Source organism: Myotis brandtii, unplaced genomic scaffold (assembly GCF_000412655.1).
Source record: "Myotis brandtii unplaced genomic scaffold, ASM41265v1 scaffold1493, whole genome shotgun sequence".
NCBI classification, from domain to species: Eukaryota; Metazoa; Chordata; class Mammalia; order Chiroptera; family Vespertilionidae; genus Myotis; species Myotis brandtii.
Window position 1 is genome coordinate 348,732 of NW_005355391.1, and position 8,805 is coordinate 357,536.

Consider the following 8,805-nt stretch of genomic DNA (forward strand, 5'->3'; position numbering starts at 1 on the left):
CACAGGGAATATGCAGGGAAGTGCACACCCTCCCACAGCTGCAGCACCCTCACGCTGCAGCGGGAACAGCCACTCCAGGGCTGAGCATGGGGGACATGTACACAGCCTGGTCCACGCTTCAGAGTTGGGGCAGCACAGGGAGTCCAGGCTGAGCAAAGAGCAGAAAGAACCTTTGCATGTATGACCGTTCCTGGTGAAAGTATGTGCCTCCGGGTAACGCAGGAGACACCTGGTAGAGACCACGATGGACAGATACAGCATCCAGTCGGACGCAAAGTGGCCACAAGCCATTCCCCAAGTGAGAAACATGCAGAATTTCACCTACACTCGCCGGTGCAGTGGGAAGGAAGCAAGACCTAGACAGGCATCAATGGCTCTAGAATAGGAGTACTAATTAATGTAAAATCAACACCATTACCAGCCACCAAAAACGGACTTTTAAAAATAAAATGTTTACCAAAAAACTTTTTACTGGAAAAATTATAAACAGGGATTTGGAAGATTCCAAAAGGAACATAATTCATGAAATGAAATTCCACTGAGTTTGTTCTCAATATATTGAGAATTTTACATGTTTCAGGCACTCTTCAAAGGAACTCAATGAGGTTGGTGCTAAACAAAGAAACTGAATCATGGAGTGGTTAGGAAGGGTCACTCGCAAAGAGCTCTACAGTATGCTGTCACTCAAAGTGCTTCTTGTTTGAAATGTTAACTATGAATAATGTCATCCACAGTCAAGGAAGGAAGGAAGGAAGGAAGGAAGGAAGGAAGGAAGGAAGGAAGGAAGGAAGGAAGGAAGGAAGGAAGGAAGGAAGGGAGAGAGGGAAGGAGGGAGTGAGGGAGGGAGGGAGGAAAATTAAATACATATGATATAACATTTGATTGATTCAACAGAAAAACAACTGGTTGACTTAATTGAATAGCTCAAACCACCAACCTACTCATCTGAAACCAGGTAGACAATAGAGAGACCTTTTAATTCACCAAAATACTTGCTTGCTACATAGAATAACATTATTCACAATCCACACACTATTGCAAACACACACATGTGCGCACTTCAAAATTCACCGCAGCACACTTCTGTGGGTTCAAGTACACTATTAACTCTATTACACGATCCAACTGAATAACACAAGGGACTCAGAAAACATTTAAGCAGATGATCACATAACTGCTGCCTTGGCATTCGCATCCCTGAACACCAGCATTCCCACCCTGTGATCGCCAGAACATCGCTGCCCGGACTCACCCGCAGCACTCACCTGTCAGAGGGGATATTTAACATATTAACCCACTAAATACTTGTTTGATGTTGAAGGATGGAAATCAGGATACAGAAAAACTTCCTTTGCCAGTGAGACCCAGGAATTTAGTTTGTGAGGTCACACAAGCAGTCCATGATCTTCCCCAACTGGTTTATTTGAAGATTTTAATTTCAAACTACATTTCAATTGGGGGAAAGAAGACTTATTTTTTAAAAGAGCTCAGCTCTAAGACAGGAAATGAAATAATTTTTTGTTCGTTAAAGTACATATACTGTGATCAAAAGAAAACATTACTCATGGTCCCAAGAACAGCCCTTTTTCAGAATTCTAGTTCATCTAAAATGTTCTTACAAACTCGCCTAAATTTAAAGGAACAAGAACATGAAAATGCCCTTTATAGCTAACTTGTTAGATTTGGGATAAATTTATGACACAATACAGTTATATTATTCATGTGTTGTATGGCAAATGTGCTGCATGGCTTTATATAAAAGTATTTCATTTTATAGGCAATATATTTATGATCTTTCCTAAAACTTGAGGCATATTTTGATATGTTAAATGATTATGAAGGATTATAATTCACCTAAACTTTATTAAAACAACTATTTACAAAATCCCAACTTGGAGGAAACAAAGATGAATGTTATGGTCTTTGCCTTTAAGAATCATGCAATGTATGGTTTTGATTTGAGGGATATGATGTCACAATTTAGAAGAAAAAAGGCTTTCTTACTTTAACCATCTCCTCTATCTAGCTTCTACCCCAATCTTGGACCCATTACTAAAGAATAATTGAAACTCACAACTTTTATTTGCAAAGCCACCAATCTTATTATAAAAGCCTTTTCACTACTTTAAACAGTAGGACATGATGGATGTGGGCTACTTGATTGCAGGGTTCCTGAAGCATTAAGTTAATCTGCAGAGGAAAACAAAATTTATAGCAGAGCAGAGGAAAATCTGAGAGCCAAGAGTGTCGGCTGGGGTCAGGGAGGCTTGTGACTATTAGGGAACCACCTGGAAAAGTGAGACTTCATTACCAGGCACTGGCCACACCACAGTGCTTAATGATGGATGCATCCATTCTAGAGTTCAGCCATCCAGCCCAGCCTCATAGCGGGTAGCCTTCACCCCATATTTGCAGAGTCAACAAAGTTGAATCTTGGGTGAAGTAGGGTCTTCAGCTTTGCATTTTGGTCCTCTTACCTACAAATGACCAAACTTCTTTGAGTCTCAGTTTCTTCATGTACAAATGATGATGACAATTCAGGTCAGAGAGTGAGTGGATTAAATGAGATACTGTATATAATGAGCTCAGCTCCCAGAGCCTGTGGATTTATGAGATTTACAGTATGGGGTAGCTATTGCTACTTATTTTTTTCTTCTCCTGGTTTTCTTCTTTCTTCTCTTGTCTCCCAACTATATTTTTTCTTCCTGCTTATATTATTTCCAGGCAAATTTCTTCATCTAACATTTTTTCTTTCTACACTTTGTTCCTGTCCCCTGTGGGCCCAGAATGTGATCTATTGTAGAGAATGTTATACGTGAGCTTGAGAAGAAGGAGTATTCTGCTATTACTTTATGTAGTATTTTTCAAACGCCAATTAGATCAAGTTAGATTATACGGCCACGTCTACTCAAGTCAACTGTATCTTTACTGCTTCTCTCTTGATCTCTCCATTCTTGAAGGAGGGTTTTTGAAGACTCAACTGTAACATGGAGTTCACCTCTTTCTCCTTTGGGTTCTATCAGTTTTTGTGCCACATATTTTGATGCTCTGTTCTCAGGTAAAAAAAAAAAATAGGATCCTTATATCTCCTTACAAAACTGACCCCTTTGTAATTAAGCAGTGTCTGTTTACTTGGTTGATTTTCCTTGTTCTGGCATCTGCTTTGTCTGAAAATAGCGATTTCAGCTTTCTTCAGAGCATGGTATAACTTTCCCTTTTTGGCTAAGTCTGTGTCTTGAAGCCCTTTCAGCTACTATATAAAGTGGGAGAAAGTAGATTTACAGCTGTTTGTATGCAAATTAATACAATAATTAATAAGTAAAAACATAAGAATAAACTCTATCTTGTGTGCTCACACCTGTAAAACTACTTTTGCCACCCACTCTATATAATCTATATATATATAAAGCCAGCAACCTTAATGGTGTCATGACCATAACGACCATTAGACCAGAATCACCACGGCCCCTTGCAGGGCTGGCTCCGCCCCCCAGGGAGCGGTTAGGGGCACCCCTAGGCAACACGATAGGGTGTGAGTTTGATGGGGGAAAGTCAAAGAAACAGGGGGGAAGCTCTTAACACCTTCCGTACCGTTCACGAGCTTTCTCGTGTTTCGCTCGCCATCTGTTATGGACCGTAGATGTCAACACACTGTCTTGTCCACATCGAATGAAGCGATCTCATTGGTGGAAACCATGCAGGTCAATCTACGAAAAACTATATAATTGCACGAACCCATAAAGCATTGCAGTTACATTGTATTTTGGTCATTCGAATAGTCTTCGTCTTCAAGTTCTTGGCGCTTTTAGAAATGCCCTCTCTCAGAAAAAGGAAGGAAACCAACAAAACTGATACACTTCCTTTCGTGTTGTTCCATTCTAAGGAAAACGATGAAATGGACAAAAAAAGTAGTGCTGTACCTTATAAACTGTGGACTTTTCAATTCATTTAGAGTGTACAACGTCCTCAATCCACAAGCAAAAATGAAGTATAAACAGTTTCTGCTATCGGTGGCGAAAGACTGGATAACAGATGACAATAATGAAGGCTCTCCGGAACCAGAGACAAATCTGTCCAGCCCTTCCCTTGGGGGTGCAAGGAGAGCACCTCGTAAAGATCCACCCAAAAGGTTGTCAGGTGATATGAAGCAGCATGAACCTACGTGTATTCCAGCGAGTTAGGAACTTTAATTGTTTAATTGTTTTTGTAAATAAAAATGTTATAATTATTGAAAAACAACACCTAAAGTGCATTATGATCTGTAGTTATGATGATTTAAATAAGGTTCAGTTTGCCCAAAAACGTGCGGCCCCTGGTGTATGTCTTAGAGATTTCTATGCGGTACGAAATGTGTTAAGGGTCTGCAGGGTTGGGGTGGTCTGTCCAGAGTAAGTTTGGAGTGTGCTGGGGAAGGAAGAGGAAGATCCAATTAGAAAACGGCATCACCACAGGCCTTGACCCAGAACTGGTGCTGCTGGCCAAACACCTGCTGAAGCCTCTGCCCTCGGACAAGCAGGTCGATACTGGGCCCTTCCTGGAGGTGGTGTCCCACCTGCCACCCTTCTTTGATTGCCTTGGGTCCCCAGTGTTTAGTCCCATTAAGGCAGACATAAGTGGTAACATCACGAAAATCAAAGCTGTGTACAACACCGACCTGGCCAAGTTCTGGACCCTGCAGAACATCCTAGAGGTGGAGAAGGAAATGTATGGAGGAGAGTGGTGCCAAGTGGGGGCCACGCTGGTGCTGATGTGGCTGAAAAGGGGCCTCTGCTTCATATGGGTCTTCCTGCAGAGCATCTGTGACAGGGAGCAGGACGAGAGCCACCCCAACCTCATCCGCATCAATGCCACCAAGGCCTAGGAGATGGTGTTCAAGAAGTGCCATGGCTGAATTGTGCAGATCTTCCAGGCAGTGCTGTGTGCCGCGCCCTACAAGTCCAACTTCCTGAAAGCGCTCTCCAAGGGCCAGAACACGATGGAGGAGGAGTGCCTGGAGAAGGTCCACCTGGAGATGACATCAACGGCCACCACTGACGTCATCTACGAAATGTACACCAAGATGAACGCCGAGCTCAATTACAAAGTGTAGGCGTGCCTAGCGGCCGGCATTCCCAGAAACAGACAAGCCAGAATCACCGTGAAACAAGATGGCAGGCCACCTTGGCCTGCGTGCCCCAGAGTGGCCTAGACTCTGGCTGGGGTTGCAGGGGACAGCCCTGGTTTCTGAAAAGTCATTTTTGGGGTCTATCATAACAGAGCAATAAATAACCACCCTACTTCAGAATTACCTTCAATTTCACGGCAGCACAGACCGACTGCCTTCATTTCAGTGTGATAAAAATCAGTTAATGTTGCTAATAAGTCAAGTCCTACAGTTTTCTGTCCTTGTCCCCCCACGTGGTGCATGAGCCTGGGGGAGCCCTGTCATACACCTCATTTTAAAAATGAGGATCTGGTGCAGTGATGTTTCGGGTCATGTAAGGACCACAAGGAGTCTAATTTGAAATTATACAGGATTTTTCTTTAAAGCAGACTGCTGTGTGCTCTCCTGTGGTTGCACAGCCCAGCGTCACAGCACTGTTAGTATAGACTCCATTCTTTCCTTCTGTCTTTTTGCAGACAGTTTTTTATAGTTGAAAACAACCAGCAAGGCTTTGATGACCTTGACCAAGGGGACTTTATTTGGAAGCTATCAGGTATGTGTAACTGACCACAGATGACTGAACTTGAATTCTTCTGTGTAAGTATTTTCTTCAAGGACAGCCTACCCCACCTAAGAAACTACCTATCATGTGTGTTCTCAGAGGGGAGACCACGAGCCCTCCAGATGCTGAGACCTAAGGAAACACCTCGCTGCCGTAACTGTCCCTCCTGGCACTAACAAGAGCTGTATTTTGAAAGTGTTGGGGTGAATAGAGGAACCCCTAAATAATTCATGTGTGTTAAAAACCCAGTGAGGAACAATTGGTGATTTTTATGCAAACACTAAATAATTCGTAAATAAATCTTTATTTTGGAATAACAAAAAACAAACAAACAAAACACACACACACACACAGAAAAAAAAAACAAAAAAACAAACAAACAACAACAAAAAAAACCCCACACTCATTTTGGAGAGAGTGGAGGGCAGTTTGTCCAGACTGTTGAGGGCTCAGAATTAGAGTTTAATTGGGATAGAAATCCTGCTAATAGCATCTGATGCCTGAAATCTGAGCGCTCTACTTTTAGGTTTTCCAGTTTAAGTTTTTGGAGATTGCCTATTAAAACATTCCTGGTTGGAAAGTGTTTGCATAGAAGCCTATAAGTATTAAGTATTTGCTGTGTTTACCATGCTTAGCTCTCTGTAAGGAATATGGAATGATGTTAAATGCATCATGTTCTCAAGAAGCTTGAATTATAAAATAAAAAATAAAGAAAAATATAAATATAAAAAATAAAAAAAGAAGAAGCTTGAGTTTTAGGGGCGGAATCAGACAGGCAGGCAAGTGGTCTGGAACCAGCAGTCTCAGACTGTGAGAGGGATGTCTATGGGATTGGGCATAAACCAGCAGGCGGACATCCCCTGAAAGGTCCTGGGTTGTGAGAGGGTGCATGCTGGGCTGAGAGACCCACCTCCTCCCATGCACAAATTTCTTGCACCAGGCTTCTAGTGTATATATATGAGAGAGAATATATAATACTAGAGGCCCGGTGCATAAAATTTGTGCACTGGAGGGGGAGCGGGTCCCTCAGCCCAGCCTGCACCCTCTCCAATATGGGACCCATTGAGGGATGTCCAACTGCCTGTTTAGGTAGGATCGGGCCTAAATGAGCAGTCAGACATCCCTCTCACAATCCAGGACTGCTGGCTCCCAACCGCTCGCCTGCCTGCCTTCCTGATTGCCCCTAACCACTTCTGCCTGAGAGACTGATCACACTCTAATCATTCCCCTGCCAGCCTGATCCAACGCCTAACTGTTCCACTGCCAGCCCAATCGCCCCCAACTGCCCTACCCTGCTGGCCTGGTCACCCCCAACTGCCCAACCCTGCAGGCCTGGTCCTACCCAACTGCCCTCCCCTGCCAGCCTGGTCACCCCCAACTGCCGTCCCCTGCAGGCCTGGTTGCCCCCAACTGCCCTCTCCTGCAGGCCTGGTTGCCCCCAACTGCCCTCTCCTGCAGGCCTGGTTGCCCCCAACTGCCCTCTCCTGCAGGCCTGGTTGCCCCCAACTGCCCTCTCCTGCAGGCCTGGTCCCCCCAACTACCCTCCCCTGCTGGCCTGATCACGCACAACTGCCCTCCCCTGTAGGCCATCTTGTGTCCACATGGGGGGGCCATCTTTGACCACATGGGGATGGCCATCTTGTGTGTTGGAGTGATGGTCAATTTGCATATTACATCTTTATTATATAGGATTATATCTATATACATAAAGCCTAAGTAACCAAACTACTGAAAGCCCAGTCGACCAGTCACTATGATCCTCACTGACCACCAGGGGACAGACACTCAACACACAGGATCAGGCTCCCTTCTGTCTGGATCGAGCCTGTGGGGATTGGGCTCCCTCCGGTCTGGATCAGGCCAGCAGGGATTGGGCCGAAATTGGCTATCTGACATCCCCCAAGGCGTCCCGGATTGCTAGAGGGTGCAGGCCGAGACAAGGGGCCCCATCATGCACTGGGATTCTAGTTTCATTATATGACTAGAGGCCAGGTGCACAAATTTCATACACGGGTTGGGGGGTGGGGTGGTCCCTCAGCCCAGCCAGCATGCTCTCGCAATCTGGGACCCCTTGGGGGTTGTCTGACTGCCTGTTTAGGCGCGATCCCACAGGGATCCCTGCGGATCTGGCCTAAACCGGCAGTCGGACATCCCTCTCGCAATCCGGGACCGCTGACTCCTAACTGCTCACCTGCCTGATTGCCCCTAATTGCTTGCCTGCCTGCCTGATCGCCCCTAACCGCCTCTACCTTGGCCCCCGCTGTGGCAGCTTTATCCAGAAGGACATCCAGAATGACCTCCAGAAGGTTGTTTGGCTGTCCGGTCTAATTAACATATTTTTCTTTTTTATTATAGATATTATATTATATTATATTATATTATATTATATTATATTATATTATATTAATTATATTATACTAGTGGCCCATTGCACGAAGATTCACGCAATAGGCCTTCCTTCCCCTGGCTGCCGACACCGGTGTTCCTCCGGCACCCGGGACACAGGCCTTTGGTCTGGTCTTGAGGCTTGGCTTCTCCACTCTGGCTGCTCCCAGCCCCTACTTTTTTTTTCCAGCTCCTCCTTGAGCAGAGCCCAGGGCGGGCTGGAAGCCTGGGTCACCCACGGCGACCCAGGCCCCCAGCCACTCCTTGAGTGGAGCCCAGGGCAGGCTAGAAGCCTGGTTCGCCCCCAGCAACCCTGGCCCCCAGCCACTCCTTGAGCAGAGGCCAGGGCCGACAGGAAGCTTGGCTTCCTTCATTGCCAGGAGCAACCCAAGCCTCCTGCTCGCTCCAGCTCCATGGCTGCCGCCATCTTCAGTAGTCTTCAATCTTCGCTCCGTGCCTATGTATGCAAATTAAGCTCCATCTTTGTTGGTTTAATTTGCATAGTCGCTCTGATTGGCTGGTGGGCATAGTGGAGTGACACCAATTTGCATGTTTCTCTTTTATTAGTGTATATTATATTATATTATACTAGGGGCCCGGTGCACAAAAATTTGTGCACTCGGGGGGGGCGGGGGGGTCCCTCAGCCCGGTCTGTGCCCTCTCCCAGTCTGGGACCCCTTGGGAGATAACGACCTGCTGGCTTAGGCCTGCTCCC

At 45.5% G+C, this 8,805-nt stretch overlaps 1 pseudogene; it reads left to right on the forward strand.

The window, feature by feature from the left end:
• The first annotated feature begins 244 nt into the window (after positions 1-244).
• Positions 245-5,089, forward strand: LOC102262549 (annotated as a pseudogene).
• Positions 5,090-8,805: the final 3,716 nt, after the last annotated feature.